Source organism: Momordica charantia (genome assembly GCF_013281855.1).
Source record: "Momordica charantia cultivar OHB3-1 chromosome 1 unlocalized genomic scaffold, Mcharantia_2.0 BLBB01000001.1, whole genome shotgun sequence".
NCBI lineage: Eukaryota > Viridiplantae > Streptophyta > Magnoliopsida > Cucurbitales > Cucurbitaceae > Momordica > Momordica charantia.
Window position 1 is genome coordinate 1,651,746 of NW_028275157.1, and position 18,915 is coordinate 1,670,660.

The following is an 18,915-nucleotide window of genomic DNA, read 5'->3' on the forward strand; positions in this document are numbered from 1 at the left end:
GATTTGTGTTGTGAAGGCCGACTTCGTTCCCAACAAGTTGTATCAGAGCTAGTTCTAGAAATATTGTCAAATGGTAATATGTTGCAGCCCCAACTTCCTAAATTAATTGGGAAGAATATTAGTCCATGGAGTATTCAGTTTACATGGCTCACAAGATTTGTGGGATATTGTCGAAAGAGGATTCGTTGAAGTTGAGAATCAAAACGAGCTCACGAATCAACTTTCTGAGTTGAGCGAGAATCGTAAGAAAGAAAAGAATGCATTATTCTTTATTTATCAAGTTGTTGATGAAGGAATCTTTGAAATAATTTCAACAACTACTACTGCAAAGGCGGCTTGGAATATTTTGCAATCTACCTATCAAGGAGAGGATAGGGTAAAGATAGTAAGATTACAAGCCCTCAGATCTGAATTTGATTCCATAAAGATGAAAGAGACTAGAAGTGTTGAAGAAATTTTTTCTTCGTATTCTTGCGATTGTCAGCAATTTGAGATCAAATGGAGAAGAAAAGAGCAATCAAAGTGTTATAAAAAAAGATTCTTAGAAGTATGCCAATAAAGTTTGAGCATGTTGTTGTTGCAATTGAAGAATCAGAAGACTTATCTACATATTCATTAAATAGTTTGATGGATTCTCTTCAATACCATGAGCTTAGAGTAAAACAACATGATGTTACTTCTCTTGAGGAAGCTTTCCATATGCAAACCTCCTTCAGAGGCAGTTCTCGCGGAAGACGTGGTAGTCGTGGTGGTGGAGGAGGTGGAAGAAACTATGACAATAGAAATGGTGCGAGTTATGAAAACAAGCAAGAAAACTCTTCTTCATCTAGAGAAAGATGAGGCGGAAGAGAAAAAGGTTTTGGTAAAAACCAAGGAAGTGGTCGTGACAATTTCTCTCACATCCAATGTTTTAATTGCAAAAAGTATGGTCCGTTTCAACCATATTGTTGGTCTCTGAGAAATGGAGATGGAAATAATAATTCCACCATGACGCATAAGGAGGAGAAAAATGATGAAAGAGTTCTGTTTCTTGCATGTAGTGCTTAAGAAAATGTTGAAGAGGCTACGTGGTATTATATTCGTTACTTTGGAGGAATCTTTCCAAAGTGAAGTGAAAATTGGTAATGATACCAAATTACATGTGAAAGGTCGAGGTGATATTTTCGTTAAGACAAAGAAAGACACTAAACGAATTGTGGATGTGTTCTATGTTTCGGGTCTAAAGCGTAATCTTCTAAGTGTTGGTCAATTGCTCCAACGAGGACTCAAAGTTTCATTTGAAGATGGTGTTTGTGCGGTGAGATCAACGTGATGTTCTTATTGCGAAGGTGAAAATGATGGGTAATAAAATATTTCCTATGAAGTTTACATATGGTCAAATTGCTTGCTTTACTAGCATAGTAAAAGATCATCTTCGTATTTCCAATATGGTCACTTGAATTTTGAATCATAATCATATATGTGCAAAAATCATATGGTGAGAGGTATTCAAAATATCAACCATGAGACAAATATTTATAAGGTATGTATTCTTGCAAAACACCATCGGGATTCGTTTCCAATTGGTAAAGCTTGGAGAGCCTCCAAACCTCTTTAACTTATTTATACTAATTTTTGTGGTCCCATGCGCACAGTATCAAACGGAGGTAATCGTTATTTCATACCTTCATTGATGATTTTAGTAGAAAATTGTGGATTTTTTTTCTGAAGGAAAAAAGTGAAGCATTTCAATGTTTTAAAGCTTTTAAAGCTTTTGTTGAGAACCAAAGTGGTCATAAAATAAAAACGTTGAGATCTGATCACGGTGGAGAGTATATAGTGTTTAATAACTTTTTCAAGGAGAATGGTATTCATCATCAAAAGACTGTCTGGATGACTCCACAACAGAATGGAGTTGCAGAAAGAAAGTACAGAACAATCGTGGAAATGGCTAGAAGTATGTAGAAAGCCAAAAAGATGTCATATGAGTTTTGGAGAGATGTTGTTGCATGTTCTACCTACATCTTGAATCTAGCTCCAACAAAAAGTGTTACAAGTATGACTCCTTGTGAAGCATGGTATGGTGAGAAACCATGTGTTAGTCACTTGAGAGTTTTTTGGAGTATAACTTATTCTCATATTGCAGATAGACTAAGAGGCAAGTTAGATGATAAAACTGAAAAAAAGTATCATGGTGGGTTATAGTGAGAATTCCAAAGCTTATTGATTATATAATCTTGTGTCGAGAAAGATTATTATTAGTCGAGATGTGATTTTTAATGAAGATGAATGTTTGAACTGGGATGAAACTTGTGAAGCTGAAAGTCCATTTCATGTTAACATGGATGAATGTGGAGGTATTCAAGACTTGGAGCAAGTAGGCATTCAGCCAGTTACATCATCTTCATCTTCACACAAAATTCCGCTAGTGATGAAGAAACCTCACGAAGCAGAATGAGAGATATTCAAGAAATTTATAATTCTACTAGTAGAATTGATGATTTTGCTAATTTTGCATTATTTACCAGTGTTGATCTTAGATCAAGAAATTGATGCCATAAAAATAAATGAAACATTGGAGTTATTAGAGCTTCCTGTAAATAAACATGCTCTTGGAGTGAAATGGGTGTATAGAACAAAGCTAAAGTCAAATGGTGAAGTTGAAAAATACAAGGCAAGACTTGTTGTAAAAGGTTACAAGCAAGAGTATGGAGTTGATTATGAAGAGATATTTGTCCCTGTGACCAGAATTGAGACCATTCGATTGATTTTATCTTTGGCTGCTCAAAGTGGGTGGAAATTTTATCAAGTTCGCATTTTTGAATGGATACTTGAAGGAAGAAATATTTGTTGAACAACCTCTGTGTTGTGTGAAAGGAGGAGAACAAAAGATGTACATGTTTAAAAAGGCCTTGTACGGATTAAAGCAAGCTCCACAGCTTGGTAAAGTCGCATTGACAATTTGTTTTTAAAGACGGGATTTCGAAGGTGTCCATATGAGCATGCACTCTATGTTAAGGAAGATAAGAATGACAAATTTCTTATTGTTTCACTATATGTCAATGATTTGTTTTTCACTGGAAATGATAAATTGATGTGTAATGACTTTAAGAATTCCATGAAAATGGAATTGGAAATGAGTGATATGAGTCTCATTCATTACTTTCTTTGGATTGAAGTCAATCAAAATTATGGAGAGATTGTTATCTCACAGCAAAACTATGTTGGTGATTTATTGAAAAAGTTCAAAATGGAAAATGTGTTTCCTTATAAAACGTCTATGGATGCAAATTTGAAATTGAGCAAAGGTGAGACTGGAGAAGAAGTTGATCCGAGTTTATATCAAAGGTTAGTTGGAAGTTTGATGTACCTGAAAGCAAGGAGAGCTAATATTTTATTTGCTATAAGTATGTTAAGTAGATTCATGACAAGTTCGAAAATAAGTCATTTGGAAGCGGGTAAGAGAGTTTTTCATTACATTCTTGGCACTATAAATCTTGGAATTCATTACAAGAAAGTTTTGGAATCATAGTTGGTTTTTGTGATAGTGACTGGGGTGGTAATGTTGACGATCATAAAAGTACATCTGATTATGTTTTTAGCTTTGGCTCGGGAGTTTTTTCATGGACATTGAAGAAACAACCCCATTGTTGCTCTTTCTACCACTGTAGTAGAATACATCCCTTTATCTGCAGCTGGATGTCAAGCTTTGTGGCTAAGGTGGATGTTGAAAGAATTGAAATGTACTCAAAGAGGAGAGATTGTCTTATTTTGTGATAATGGTTTGGCCATTGCATTATCAAAGAATCCAACCTTTTATGGAAGAAGCTATTGGAAATAAAAAGAGAATTTAGATGAAAAACATTATTTTTTTGTGCCATGGACGAAACCACTACCCTGAAAGCAATTACGGAACGACCATGGCACTACATCGTATGTTTGCCGATCGCTCCCCAAGGTTAACACAACTTCGAACCCATGCATGCAATCGCCGAGGTCAAATGGAATCGATAACATGCTCAGAAAAGCTTTTCTTTCTATCTTATAAAACAAAAACAAGTCTGTATTTATACAGAAACAATATGCTATTTTTAGTGGTTTAAAAAATAGTAAAGTTAAAAATAGAATACTCTAAATTTATCAACTTTAAGAATAGTTGTAAGACTAAGTCTTTTAAGGACAATTAGTCATTCCCAACAATCCCTCACGAATGACTGACTCGTTTTTAAAATATACATTTTTTAGTAATGAAGGAAAATAAACTTAAACATTAATATGTTACGATTTGAATTAATGCATAGTGAAGTGTGGCAACAACCTAAATAATGAAAGTGAGTTACCTCTTAAACTTCCAATAATTATGGTTGAGACCCCCACAACACATTGTATTCCCTGTTTTCGATTCCGTGAGATAAATCAAGTGCTATTAATGACCATGCACATAAAACCTTGGGTCATCGTGAAAGCTCTAGAAAGATACCTTTTAACTCTTTCATAGAAGGCGACCCACCTTCACATTATTGCTTCATCAAGTCTATCACAAATAAACAACTCAAAATTGAGCTATGAAGACTTCGTATATCATCCATCAAGTCTATATAGACCACCCAAAATATAGGGCTATGGATTCGTAGCTTCATTACTTAGGTAAGCCTTACCAATTTCCACTTGTTTTCAACCAAGAAGGTGGTTACGAGAATATAATTTCACATGATTATAGTCATATCTTAAATTCATTATTCTACCAATAACTAATTTAAATACATATAATCATGTCAATAAACCTCACCAAGAAAATAATTTTTCAAAATTTGCTAAATAATTTAAATAGCAACATCTCATCGTTAATTGACATTAGATGTAATTAACCAATAAATTCACAAATTTCACCTTCAAGAATGACTTACAAAACATTCAAAACAAAATTAAAGCGACAATTATGCGTCATATAATTGTACATTTTATTCCTATTGAGATCATAAACATACTTACAATAAAAATATTCATTATGAATATTTTCATATATTCAGTCAAAATAAGAATATATATTCAACTACAGTCAAGCAAGATCTTAAATCACCCATAAATTAAGATAAACTTAAATTGAGATATTTTATTACCTTATTTTTCTTCTTCATAACTTTAAGCTGCATCTCAAAACAACTGTAGTACTTTTTTCAATTATCATAAATAATTGCAAAATTTACAAAGAAGAAAATAGAGAAACTTGTTTTAACTCATGCACAAAATTGTCAATAAATATCCTGTTCAATTTATGACAATGATGTGAGTTGAAAATTATTAAAACACCTTGTCAGAAAATTAAGAGATTTAAAAATTTCATACTCATAATATAGGAAAAACCAGCCTACATAAAACTTAATTAGCGAGAAGAATAACAATTCAAATATTTTCAACTTAATTTTGACATAACCAATCAACATATTTATGCCAAATAATTTATGTATGAAAAATTATATTATCATTTTATTATCGCACAAGTCTCAATAATAGTATACGAAATTCACCTGTTCAGCTTCCATTCTTCCCTCTTTCAAATTTTTCTGGTGGCCTCCCCCACAATTGTGGCATTTACGAATAATTATTTCTCTTCAAACGTGTTGGGCTAATCGACAATTCTGCTTAGCTTTTTCATTAGGATATGGGATCACAATGGCGTCTAACATTTGAGGGTGAGACAGTAGCAGCGCTTCAAGCTCCGTTGGTGCAACCCGAAAACCATAACACTTGATGAGTTCTTTGATTCTACCCACAACAAATAATTCTCCTCCTTCATTGAAATATCTGATATCTCCAGTATGCACCCATCCTTGATCATCTATAGTTTGGCTGGTGGCTTTCTGATTGTTGAAATATCCTTGCATCATATTTGGTCCACCCACACATATTTTCCCTACTTCACCTCGTGGAAGATGTTTCTGTGTTTCTAAACTCAAAATTTGGGCTTTAACTCCATATCACTGCGTTATCTTGGTCTGAGGGATAATCTTGGAGCATTCCTCCATCACATCTTTCCCTTTTTTCTTCTTTTCCTTTCAATTTCTATTTATTCCAACTGCAACCCATCATCATCTTTTTTTTTTCTTTTCATTTCTTTCTCTTTGTCTTTCTCTTTCTTTTCTTCGTGCTGCAGAATCATCAATCTTTTAATTCTTTTTTTCTTCATCATTTTCTCCTCCACCTTCTCTCACCACCACCTTCCCTCACTTATCTCCGACGAGACCAGCGGTGGCAAGACTAGCGACGGTCTGAGTTTTGCAATAGTGGTTCGACGTCCAGCGACCCGACGACAACGTTCCGGCAAAGACTCAACAACATCGCAATCAGACCCACGAGCAGACAACGAACAGCACCATTACTATTCGCCCTCAGATTATGGTGACTCAACGAACACAACGAACAGCCACCGACCAACAGACCCGCCACTCGACCCATGATGACTTCGTTCCAGCATCACAAGAACACCCGAGTACCGATCCAGATCTACGAACACCACGGGTGGCTATGGTGAACAGATCTACGACTCGACCTACGAGCATACCCAGATCTCCGGCACGATTGATCCAGCGAATTCGACCCACGAGTAGACCCAGATCTGCGGTAACCCACACGATCAATGGGGAAAACTCGATCCATGAGCAGACACGTGCAAAATGGCAAGATCTGGCACGTTACATCCGGCGTCTCGATCTACTGATCCGATGTTCAGAAGTTCTTCCATCGTCCTGATCTGCAACGCAGTGTGAATCATCGTCTTTCCGGCGAGGTTCGACGACAGCACACCTCGATCTCTCGGTGACCTCCACAGCCACCCAAAACAGTGATGTTACGACCCACCAATATCGATCTCCGGCAATGTGTTGCGCAACACTCCCCAATCCCTGGCGTCTCGAACAAAAGCAGCTTCCTCTGGCGTCTCAATAAGTAGCGACCCGACACCTAAATCTGATCAGATCTGTACATGAATGACGGTACGACAGTTTTTCGATTCGATCAGATCAAAATCAGTGTCGACACAACACAACCAAGTAGATTTGGTGTGGATCTGCAACCCATGAGTAAACCACCACTCCATTTACAGATCCGGTGACCGGCGACCCACGCGCGGCGGCCAGACTTGATGCAACGACCTGATCTGTGCTGTTGCATGATGACGAGATCTGGTGTCTATCTGCACGAGCAGTTTGGCATAGATCTGCAACACTCGATAAAGGTAAAAATAATAATAATAAATTAAAAATAAATACTGATAAATTGCAGATTAAGAGTGGCTCTCAAATTTTCCATCAGTAACAAAAATGCTCTGTTGGTTAACTAACTATGTATCTCGATGAATTTCTTTTTCATCTAAGTACATCCAATTAATTGCTCTCAGATTGTTGGAAATAAAAGGAGAATTTAGATGAAAAACATTGTTTTGTTGTGTCGTGGACGAAGCCATTGCCCTGAAAGCTATTACGACACGACCATGGTGCTACATCGTATGTTTGTCGATCGCTCCCCAAGGTTAACACAACTTCGAACCCAGGCGTGCACTCACCGAGGCCGAATGGAATCGATAAACATGCTCAGAAAAGCTTTTCTTTCTATCTTATAAAACAAAAACAAGTCTTTATTTATATAGGAACAATATGTTATTTTTAGTGGTTTAAAAATAGTAAAGTTAAAAATAACATACTCTAAATTTATCAACTTTAAAAATAGTTATAAGACTAAGTCTTTTAAGAACAAATTAGACATTTTCAACAGAAGCCAACATATTAGAATCAAGTATCATTTCATTCAGAGACTAGGTTAAAGTTGGAGAAGTGATGGTGAAGCATTGCAAGACTCAAGAACTGGCGAAATATTTATAATATCTAACAACTGTCACATACTAGTTATACAAAGTAAGGGTGAGCATCGGTCGGTCGGGGTCGGTTTGTCGAAAACCAACCTAGTCGATTTCGGTTGGTCGGAGAATTTTTTTTATCTCTCTGTACAGATTGACTGTTCAACCGACTATTCGGTCGCTCGATTTGGTCGGTTTTTGGCCGATACTAAACTCGAAACAAGGACTTCTCCAAATAGTTGGTGGTGTGACTAAAATGCAGACATGATCTAAAGAGAGAAGATGGAGAAGAACGAATGAAGAGAAGAAAGGGAAGAGAAGAACGTGGAGAAAGAAAGAGAAGAAAAGTGGTGAAAGAAAATGGAAAAGAGAAGACGACAGTGGGAGGAAAACAGGAAAAAAATAGAAATTGAAAAATGGTTAAGGAATGGCTCCTAGAAAGCCCCGTATGGGCAAGAAAAAGGAAAAAATAAAAAATAAGTATATATATAAATTATGATTCACGTGAATTATGTGAAACGATTTTTATTTTTTTTTTTCCATTTCTCCACTCACGTGCTATATATTAACCACTCTCTTTATTATTGAATTCTTTCTTTTCAAAACCCTCTCTTTCCAATTCATTTCTCCCCCTCTTTTCTTTTCTCCCACTTTCCTTCTCTCATTTCTCTCTTTACTCTTACAATCCTTCTTTTTTCTTCAATCTTCTGGGAGCTCTCTCTCTCTCTTTTTCTTTCAATCTTCTGGTAGCTCTCCTCTCCCTCTCGTGGAATACTGGGATGAAACTTTGGATTCTTTTTTTATAAGTCGGTTGGTCGGTCGGTTTCTTTGATATTGGAAGAGCCGACAGACCGACTAATCGGTTTTTCACTGTAAAAAACTGACACCAATCGACTCATTCCATAAACCGACCGACTGAAGTCGGTTCGATCGGTTTTAGTTGGTCGGACCGATTTTTTGGCTTGGTTTGATCACTCTTGGTACATGGTGAGTATGTATCTGACACTTGTTAAACACCTCTCAAATACTTGTTAAGTAACAAGAAATAGACATAAATAGAAATATAGGATAAAATAATAAATTATGAGAGTAGAATACATCAAACTTTTTTTCTTAAACATAAAAATGCATAAACTTATTGCTTTGAAATTCCTCCTGGCATAAGTAAAAGTCATATATACTTAAGAAAATTATATTTTTAAAGAAATTTATCCTTGCCGCATCTATGTTGTGTCATATGTGTGTCTCAGGTATGCATCTGTGCTTTTTTGTTTTAATTACTTTCACTTCAGACTGTAGAAGAAAATTATGAAAATTTGAAGTAGCTATCCTCAGAAATTGTTTCATGTTTTATGACAGAACACTCACAATTGGTCAAATGCAAGGGAAGTTTCAGATGGTGGTCGTCACACATACTGGGCATGCTATTCAGGTTCCTCTTTGCTACAACATGACAATTTTCTTTTTTCAGATACATTTTGAGTTATAATTATTATAATTATTATTTGAACTGCGCAGGAAGATACCCCGATCAGTTGAGTTTCAGCTCGTGTGAACGAAGATGGTATTGATAGTTCTTTATGAGGTCAGACGATTTGGTTATGCCCAAAGGACTGTAAATGAGTTCACATTCTGCAACGTATCGGTTGATATAGCTCTAAATTTTAGTCATGGATACTAATAATGGAGTTTAAGCTTCTTTTCTATCTCCCAAAAATAGTTTACATATCATGGAATCAATATATTGCACTATACTTCATCAATACTATAACCTCAAAAAGTAATTCATACTAGTTTTTGAACTTGAATTTACAAAATAGCACTGTAGAGTAATTGTTAGTATACCAATGATATAAAGTACATATTACCATCCTAAAGATTCCTAAAGATCAATCGTTCGCTCCTCTACCTCTACTTTATTGAACTCAAAAGAATAAAAAAGACAACTTTAAATGGCCAGAGACCTATTAACTTTTTTTAGTTTTAGTATGGAACAGATATAATTTTAAAAATTTATGGATCAAACTTGTACAAACTTTTAATTTATTAATATTATAAAAATGGATGAAATTGTGAACCTAATTCTCACAAAAATCACCCCGGAGATTAATGCAAGATTATTGGCACCTTATAGCCAAGAAGAAATTGAGCATGCTATTAGACAAATGTTCCCACCAAAAGTGCCTGGCCTCGATGGGTTTCATGCTCTTTTCTACCATACTTATTGGCATATAGTTGTTTCTAAGACAGTGGCGGCTTGTCTTCAAGTGCTGAACAGTGGGGTGATATCAGAAATTGGAACACTACTTATATTGCTCTTATTCCGAAGGTCAAACAACCAAGGTTAGTTTCTAACTTTCGGCCTATAAGTCTATGCAACGTCTCCTATAACATTATTTCTAAATCAATCACAAATCGTCTAAAAAATGTGATTGGTTTAGTAATCCGATGCTCAGTCAGCCTTTGTTCCTCTTCGTGCCATATCAGATACTGTGATTATAGGACATGAATGCCTCCATTCTATAAATAAATGTAAGTATGGTACAACTGGAATGACAACTCTTAAGTTGGATCTTAATAAAGCCTTTGATCGTGTGGAATGGATATATCTTGAATGCTTAATGAGGAAAATGAGGTTCGTTGACAAATGGATTCAGCTTCTTATACACTGTGTTTCCACAGTTAAGATTTCCATTGTCTTAAATGGCACCCTAAGAGGCTCCTTCTCCTCCTCAGAGGAATCAGACAAGGGGACCCTCTTTCCCCTTATCTGTTTCTTCTGTGTGTAGAGAGCCTATCTGCTTGAATCAACCATGCAACCAGATTGGGATGCCTTACAAGTGTTTACTTTGATGATTGTGGTCCATCTATTTCTCACCTCCTTTTTGCAGATGACCACCTTATTTTCCTACGATCCTTGGAATCCAAATGTCTCTCCTTCTAAAATCTACTGGATACTTATGGAATAGCCTCCGGTCAATGTATAGATTTTGCAAAGTCGGCTCTCCTTTTTTCTCCTAATGTTCATCTGAATAGGCTACACTACCTTCAGAACATTCTCAATGTAAATTTGGTGAATCACTTTGGGAACGATCATCTTGGCTTGCCATCTCATTTCACTAGGAGGAAAGGTATGAATTGGAATAATTTTCTTAAGGACAAGATCTGGAAAACTTTGCAAGGTTGGAAATGCTCGTTTTTTTCTGTGGATGGCAAAGAGGTTCTACTCAAGAGTGTTGGCCAGGCTATACACTCATACGCTATGGGTGTGTTTCACCTCCCTAAAGGCTTTTGTGTAGCGATTTCTCAACTTTTTTGCTCGTTTCTGGTGGGGTTCAAGAAATGAGTACCGTAAACTTCGTTGGATGAAGTAGGAAAGAATGTGCTTTCCAAAGGAATATGGTGGTCTAAATTTTCGAGATTTGGAAGGCTTTAATCAAGCTTTGGTGGCTAAGTAGGTTTGGCGAGTATTACAGAATCCAAACCTCCTAGTCTCTAAAGTTCTAAAAGCCAAATACTTTACGGATTCTTCTTTAATCCAAGCTACAAAAACCTCTAACTCCTCCTATGTTTGGCAAGATTTTCTTTGGGGGAGAGATCTTCTTGTGTGTAGATTGTGCCTTCGTGTTGGGAGAGGTTCCTCTATCAAAGTATTTATAGATCCTTGGATCCCAAGACCCATCACAGTTAGACCAATCACGACTAACAAAGGGAGCTCAAGTGTGAAGGTGGCTGATTTTATAACTCAAAGTGGGGAATGGGAAAAAATTTAGTTTCCACTTTCTTCTGTGCTGAAGATAGAGATCTAATCCTATCTATTCCTATAAGCCCTTGTAACCTACAAGATTCTTGGCTGTGCACTATGACAAACGAGGTTCTTATAGTGTTAAAAGCGGCTACAAACTTTTTATGCATCAAAAATATTCTATGGAATCTACAAGCAACGATTATAGGGGTGATCAATGGAATTCTCTGTGGAACCGTTCTATCCCATCAAAAATCAAAACTTTTCTATGAAATGCAGCTCATAATCATATTCCCACAGTTCAGAATCTTCATTACAGAGGGATAGATGTGTTAACTGTTTGTTTTTTTGCTCAAAGAAGGATGAAAGCACGTCCCATGCCTTGTTCTTTTGCTCGCGCCCGCAGATCATTTGGCAGACTCTTTTCCCCTCGATATCTTGTCTCGGTGCACATTCCAACATCAAGTTTATGGATCAATGGCTTCTTATATCCCTAAACCTCAATCCAGATGAGAAGAATTTGGCAGCAATTACCTGTTGGGCATTATGGTTGAATCGCAATTTCTAGCTTCATGGAAATCAAATCTCCCCTCCTGACATCAGATGCGAGTGGGTTGATTCACTGCCTCACCAAGGGCGAATCCACACCCCTTAATCCTCCAGCGATGGAACCCTCCCACTGGCAACTCTCTCAAACTTAACACAGACGTTGCATGCCGAAGTTTCGCAACGGGCATCAGAATGCGGTTATTTGGAGCCCAAGTAGTTCTCTAATTACGGCAAAATCTATTCGAAGATGTCCCCTCTGCTTGCGGAATCACGGGCCATCATTGAGGGAATAAAGTTTGCTGTTGATATTCGATGTCGCCGTTTGGAAGTAGAATCAGACTCCCTATTAGCCATCCGTTTGATCCGAGGAGAATGGGAGATGATCTTAGTTCGGTGGAGGAGGTGAAATCCCTAGCACTACCCTTTAATTTCATTTCCTTCAATTTTGCACCTCGAATCTGCAACCACTCAACCCATAGTCTTGCAAAATGGAGTCTTTCATCACCATCAGCCACCTGTGTTTGGCAATCCCTAGTTGGCTTTTGGGTTTTGTAGAGGGGACTCCCTTTCAATTGATGCCCTAGTGGCTTAATTTAATACAACTTTCCTTGAAAAAAAAAAAGCAACAATTGAACTATTTCACACAAAATTCAAGAGGTTAAAATTTAATTTTTGAAAACTTAGAGACCAATTTGATACCAAGAAAACTGAAATACAAGAGTTAAATCATAATTTTAAAATTTTAAGGACCAAATTGGTACGAAGAAAACTTTAACACTTAAAAGTATAATTTGGACAATAATGTTTGCCTTTGGCTTTAGGAATATTTGTTTTTATAACTTCGAGACAAATCTGTTCACTAGAACATGAATACTAAATTATATAGGGAAAATTGGATGGGTAAGCATTTTAAAAATGGGGTATTGATTTCTAATCACCCTTTAGAAAACATGGGTTTTCTAGACATTCTTGAATGTCAAATTACTTTTCTACCCCTCCCATCTCCCTTACTCCTGTCTCTCATTTATCTCCCTCCCTCCTCCTTCCCCTCCTCTCTCTTACTCCTTCTCTCTCCTCAATCTCCCTCCTTTCCAAAAATTTTTCTTTTCTCTTCCCCTTTTTCATCTTCTCCCCTCCCTCTCTTTTATGATTTTTTATCCTTATTTCTCTTCTCTCCTCCATTTATTTTTTACCCTAATTTTCTGCTATTCTTCCTCTCCCCTTCTCCCTCTTGATTTTTTTAATTTCTTCAACTTCCTCTTTGTGACTCCAGGACCTCAAAATTAAAACAAGACAAAGAAAAACGTCTTGCTCTCGCTCTCGATCTCACTCTCTCGCTCTCACTCGGCAGACAAAGAAAAACCTCTCGCTCTCGCTCTCGATCTTGCTCTCTCGCTCTCGATCTCCCGCTCTCTCGCTCTAGATCTCTCACTCTCTCACTCTCGATCTCACTCTCTCGCTCTCGGTCGGCTTGTTCGCACTGGAATCCGACAATGGTACTGATGGCGGCAAGCTTCTGCAGCAGTCGATCTTGGTGGAGCGTGTATGAAGGCGTAGATGAAGGACATGGATCACGATGGGTAGAGGGGGTGGAGAATATGGAAGGATAAAGAGAAAGGGGGCATGGGTAAAAGAACAAAGAGAAAGAGGAGAGAGAGAAGGGGGCCTGGGTAGAAGAGAGAAAATTTTTGGGAAAGAGAAATAATAATGAAGGACAGACAAAAGTGAAAAGTAAGAGAGAGGAGGGAAAGGAAGAGAGAAGGAGTAAGAGAGAAGGGAAGGGTGGAAAGTAATTTGGAAGGAAAAAATGCCTAGAAAACCTAGTTTTGTACGGAGTGACTAGAAATCAATACTTACTTTTTAAAGTGCCTATTCATTACAATTTTCCCAATTATATATATGTTTTGATGCCCCTTTAACATTATTATTATAATACATATCTATCCTATCATATAATTATTTGAAAAAAAAATTGCTAAAAAAAATTCATTTGAGAAAAAACAGAATTTTGATCTTGAAAACTAAGTTCTCAAAACTTCATTGCCGTTTGTCATTGGGTTACCACCATTTTCTCTCCTTTTCCTCTTCCTTCAATAGCCGATTGCCCTTTTTTTGGGGAAAACTATAAAGAACTATTGTACTTTAAGAAAATCATTGTAAAAATTGTATATTTTAAAGTATTTGTAAAGAAAATGGTAAATTTGAAAGTAGAGAAAATGGGAATACATGGAAAAACTCATCACGAAACCTTTTTGTAAGGATAATTGTTGTATCACAACCATTATTGTATGAGATGTTCAAGTAGAGGAGTACATGAATGCTCCGACACTGCATTGAAATGAGGAGAATTATGAAGTTATGCAAAGTTCAAGAAAGATTTAAAAGAATTTATAGTTATTAACCATATCAGTAAAGTGACATTCATTTTTAATATCTCAATCATGGAAGTATCAATAATGTATTTTGTCATAAATAATCTTAATATTATACGATCTCGTGTAAAATTTTCTAAAAAACATGTAAGTAAAGACAATATATGTTTAAAGAGTCCAATCAAGTGGAGCATCACGACTATGGATAAGAATTGACAACATCAACGAAAAAAGCTAAGGGACCACGATGGATGACAATAAAAAACAATAGCTAGCAATAGAATGTTGAATTTCTTAAACAACAATATGAAAACATGAAATCCTATATTCAAGACTTAAAATGTGAATATGGTGAATTAATACCAAAGAAATTGTATTTTGACATCAATTTTTCCTCATTAAATGCCTCATCACTAGAACTATCCTATTCCTATAATTACTTTAAAGAATACCTCTTTTTTAAAAAACAAAAATCAAAATATATAATACTCATAAAAAGAATTCTCTGTCGATACATCTAATTCCAAAGAAATTTGTAACTACCCTTCAAACTTTATTAGTTTAAAATGGAACCTTTCTTCTTCCTTTTATTTATTTATTTATTATTAGTATTTAATTATTATTATTATTTTTTTTTTTTGTATTCAGCCAAATTTTAGATGACTTCTGTCCAACGACTATTTTGCAAAACCTTTCTATTCTTTCATTTTTCCCAATCACATTCAATTTTCATAATTTAAGAAAATGAAACAATTACTTAAAAAAAAGAATCTCTACTACAGATATGATGTTTTACTTCCCCAACCAAAGTCAGTTGGACAGCTACACATAGCAACGAATTTAACAAACAACAATACAGTGTCAAATCAATTTGAAGAACTGTGAAATTGACCATCATGGCCAAGTCTTAGCATGGTACAACATGAAAATGAAATAGATTAGATTAACATTAAAAATACAACCTAGTCTGAAATATTCATCTCTCCAATTCCCTCTATGAAATTTGACAAATTTAACGCCCAAGGGAAAAAAAAAAAACTTCCATAAAAAAAATGTTTGGGATAAGAGTTCGGATCAAGTAAACTTAAGATGCTCAACTCATGTTTTTCTGGTATATTTGTCCAACCTACGGTTTGTTGGCCTTATCCATAGGTTTCAATTTCAACGAAACCTAAATCCCCTCAAACCCTTTTCCTAAATTCATGCTTCCTAAACCTACATCTCAAACTCTGCCTTTTTAAATCAAGAATAGGTAAGCTCGATTTTAATTTTGTCTCTAACGTTGTAAAAATTTAAGTCAAGTTAGTGGAGAGGCACTGTGAACATTTGGTTTGTAGGAATGAGGACGTGTATCAAAGTAGCCCGAAAAAAATGTTACTCATTCCAATTTCCCAACTTTGTTGCCCCCAGATTGGCAAGGCATCTGAACAATAAATTTCACATTTTTTGGAAAGTGGTTTTCCTGTTCGGCTGTGTAGTATCGCACCAAGCGTGATAAACTTATACATTTATACATTTTATTTTTATGGTTGTTTTATTTTTTTAAAATAAACTTTTTTGTTTTAAAAATTAATTTTTAAAAGATAATTTGTTAACTACAACAAATTGGACCTTTAATGACGGGCATTGCCCGTCAATGAAATGAAACGATGACGGTCAAGTGACCGTCATCTATTCGAGTGTCTTTGTTTCTTTTCAATGGCGGACGATTTTAATGACGGTCTTTGCCCGTCATGAAAAGTTTTATTTTAATGACGGGCATGCCCGTCATGAAAGGATAACCATGACGGACAATGACCGACATATTTACGAGTGTCCTTGTTTCTTTTCAGTTTTCATGACGGTTATCGACCGTCATGGTTTGTGCGTCATTATATGTTCGTCATCATTTGTACGACATTGTTTCTGCGTCATGGAATGACTATATTTCATAACAGATATTGACCGTCATTATTTCGTGAATAATTTAATTAAAAAATAGTTGGTCGGCAACCACGTGGCTAACCAACTATATTTCTTCAAACCTATTCACAAAATAATGTCTCAATATTGCAATCCAAATTAGCTAATTAATATACAACTAAAACTTTTAACACGTTCATCTATTCTAAAACAATATAATTCACAAACTAACCTATTCACCCAAAATAATATCTCAATATTGCAACTCAAAACTAACCAACCATATATCTCTCAATATCTTAACATGACCTCTACTTTAACCTCTTTTAGATTAATCCAAAACTAACTAAATGCAATAACATACTACAATATAAACAATAACAAACAAAAAAAGTATTTCAATTATACTAATACTACTACAAAAAGTAACCCAACCCAAATACTTACATCCAATAGACAAAATGAACGAATCCATGAGTAGGTCTACACAAATCTTCCAACAAAGTTGCCAATTCTATTAGAATGTCGTCAATTTCTTCTTGTAGATATGCACTTTTTCTATTAAACTACAAAAACACGAAGTCAATCCTAATATAACAATAAATCGATATATAAACACATAAATATAGATAGTAATATATACAAGATAACTTATAATAGTACTAGAGTTTTGCACTATGTCTCGTATATACTTTTGCACATAGTACCCACACTCTATAGACCCCTCTCGAAGACGACACTACATATAGAAGATTTGAAAAATAACATAATTATGGGTTACACAAAAGAACTACATACCATTTATCACTGGTGCACTAAACGACGATTGGATGGAGAAACATCAAATAACGAGAGGAAAAAACGAAGACTTACCCTTGTCCCAATAGACCATATTGGTTTGAGAAAAAGCTTTAGCAATTCTGGGGCCTCCAAAATGGGAGCCAGTGCTTCACCTAGGTACAAAGAATTGTTGTCGTCCTAAAATTGTGGAGAGAAAATAAAATAACCCTCCAAAATCATATGGTTGAGGGTCGTAAAATACCCACCAACATGAGCGACCTCTCAATCTTAGCTTTTTTGGAAAGTCGTCCTGTTACAAGTGAAAAATAAAAATAAAATTAGCGAGATTAGAACCATTCTAAACAATACTAAGAAATATACATGCAATGCTAAGAAACTATACATTTTTTCCGTTTCTAAAATCAAATACCTACTAAAATGAAAAACAAATAGAATAAGGATGCAAAGAGCGAGTGAAGTTTGAACTAAAGACTAAGAAAAAGTGAAATTTGAACTTAAAAAAAACTTTTGGAGGGGTACAGAGGCATATGTTCTCATGCTTAAAAGATGAAGTACTCAAAGCAAACATAAGATATTGACAGAGCAAGGTTCCAAAATTAACAACACAAAGTATTCATACCATTCAATCATTCATCTAGGCCAAAATTTTGATATGCTTTATTGATAACTATAAGCTTTTCCAAGTCATTTCCAATACCAAGAACAACTAATCAGTGAATTAGGAGAACACATGAGAAAATAACCAAGAGAACTATTGTGAAAAATACATGAGAAACAAAGATGTAGCACCAATTGGTTTAAGAATGAGAAATCATACAAGAAAGAATGAGAATATATGATTAAAACAACAATAACCCAGTAAACTACCTTAACACGGAAAAAAAATCAAAAGGGTCAACGAGCCTTTAAGAAGCTATAACACTTACATTTTTTTTATCACAATTTACAACGGAACATGTACTAAAGAATAATTTTATTACCTCAATACCATCACCAGTTACTTTTTGAATTTCTTGAATAAGAGGTACAACAGTTGTATTTCCACAAAGCTGAAGCTCATAAGTACAAACTCTCATTAGTAGCTCATAAGCACAAGCCGAAGAAAACCAATAATAAATAAACTAAAACCAATAATAAATAAACTAAGTTCAAAACTTCACAATTTTGTTTCAAGTAGAAGTTTACAGGTAAGGGAAACAATTATCCCAACCATTTTCCAAAAAGGATCCATTGATCAATCTTGTTATCATTAATAATACTTTAATCTAAACCTTCAGAGTTATTTTATATTTTATCCATACTTGTAAATACTCGATTTTAGAAAGATGCCTAAAAAACAATGATAAAGCTAAAACTACTAATCAAAGGAAGTTTTGTGAAAATCAAAATTTACATAAAAGTAAATAAAATAAATAATTATAATGAGTTTATATCTATATCCAATGTATAGATAGAGCTCCAAGTGAATAATCAACTACTTAAACATGAGGAAAATAATTTCATGATTCTAAAAAATCGAAACAAGAAAGAAGACAACACTCACCGAAGAGAATATAATAGATCAAAATTATTAAATCAAATAATCAGCTCACAATTTTCATAAAAACTACATAACAAACTCTACCATTGTCATTACAAAAGAGTAAACCAATAAATAAAAGATGAAAACAAAAACGAAAGGAACCAACCAGAATTTGGAAGTAACTTTCATACTT

General features: G+C 35.2%; 1 long non-coding RNA gene and 1 pseudogene across 1 annotated transcript; both read left to right on the forward strand.

Moving 5' to 3' along the window:
* Positions 1–66: 66 nt before the first annotated feature.
* LOC148213067 (uncharacterized) lies at positions 67–1,073 on the forward strand (annotated as a pseudogene).
* Positions 1,074–8,476: 7,403 nt separating this feature from the next.
* LOC148213068 (uncharacterized) lies at positions 8,477–9,591 on the forward strand. The gene is made up of 3 exons (XR_015787728.1): positions 8,477–8,818; positions 9,191–9,263; positions 9,350–9,591. It is a non-coding gene; the product is annotated as an uncharacterized LOC148213068 (long non-coding RNA).
* The last annotated feature ends 9,324 nt before the right edge of the window (positions 9,592–18,915 follow it).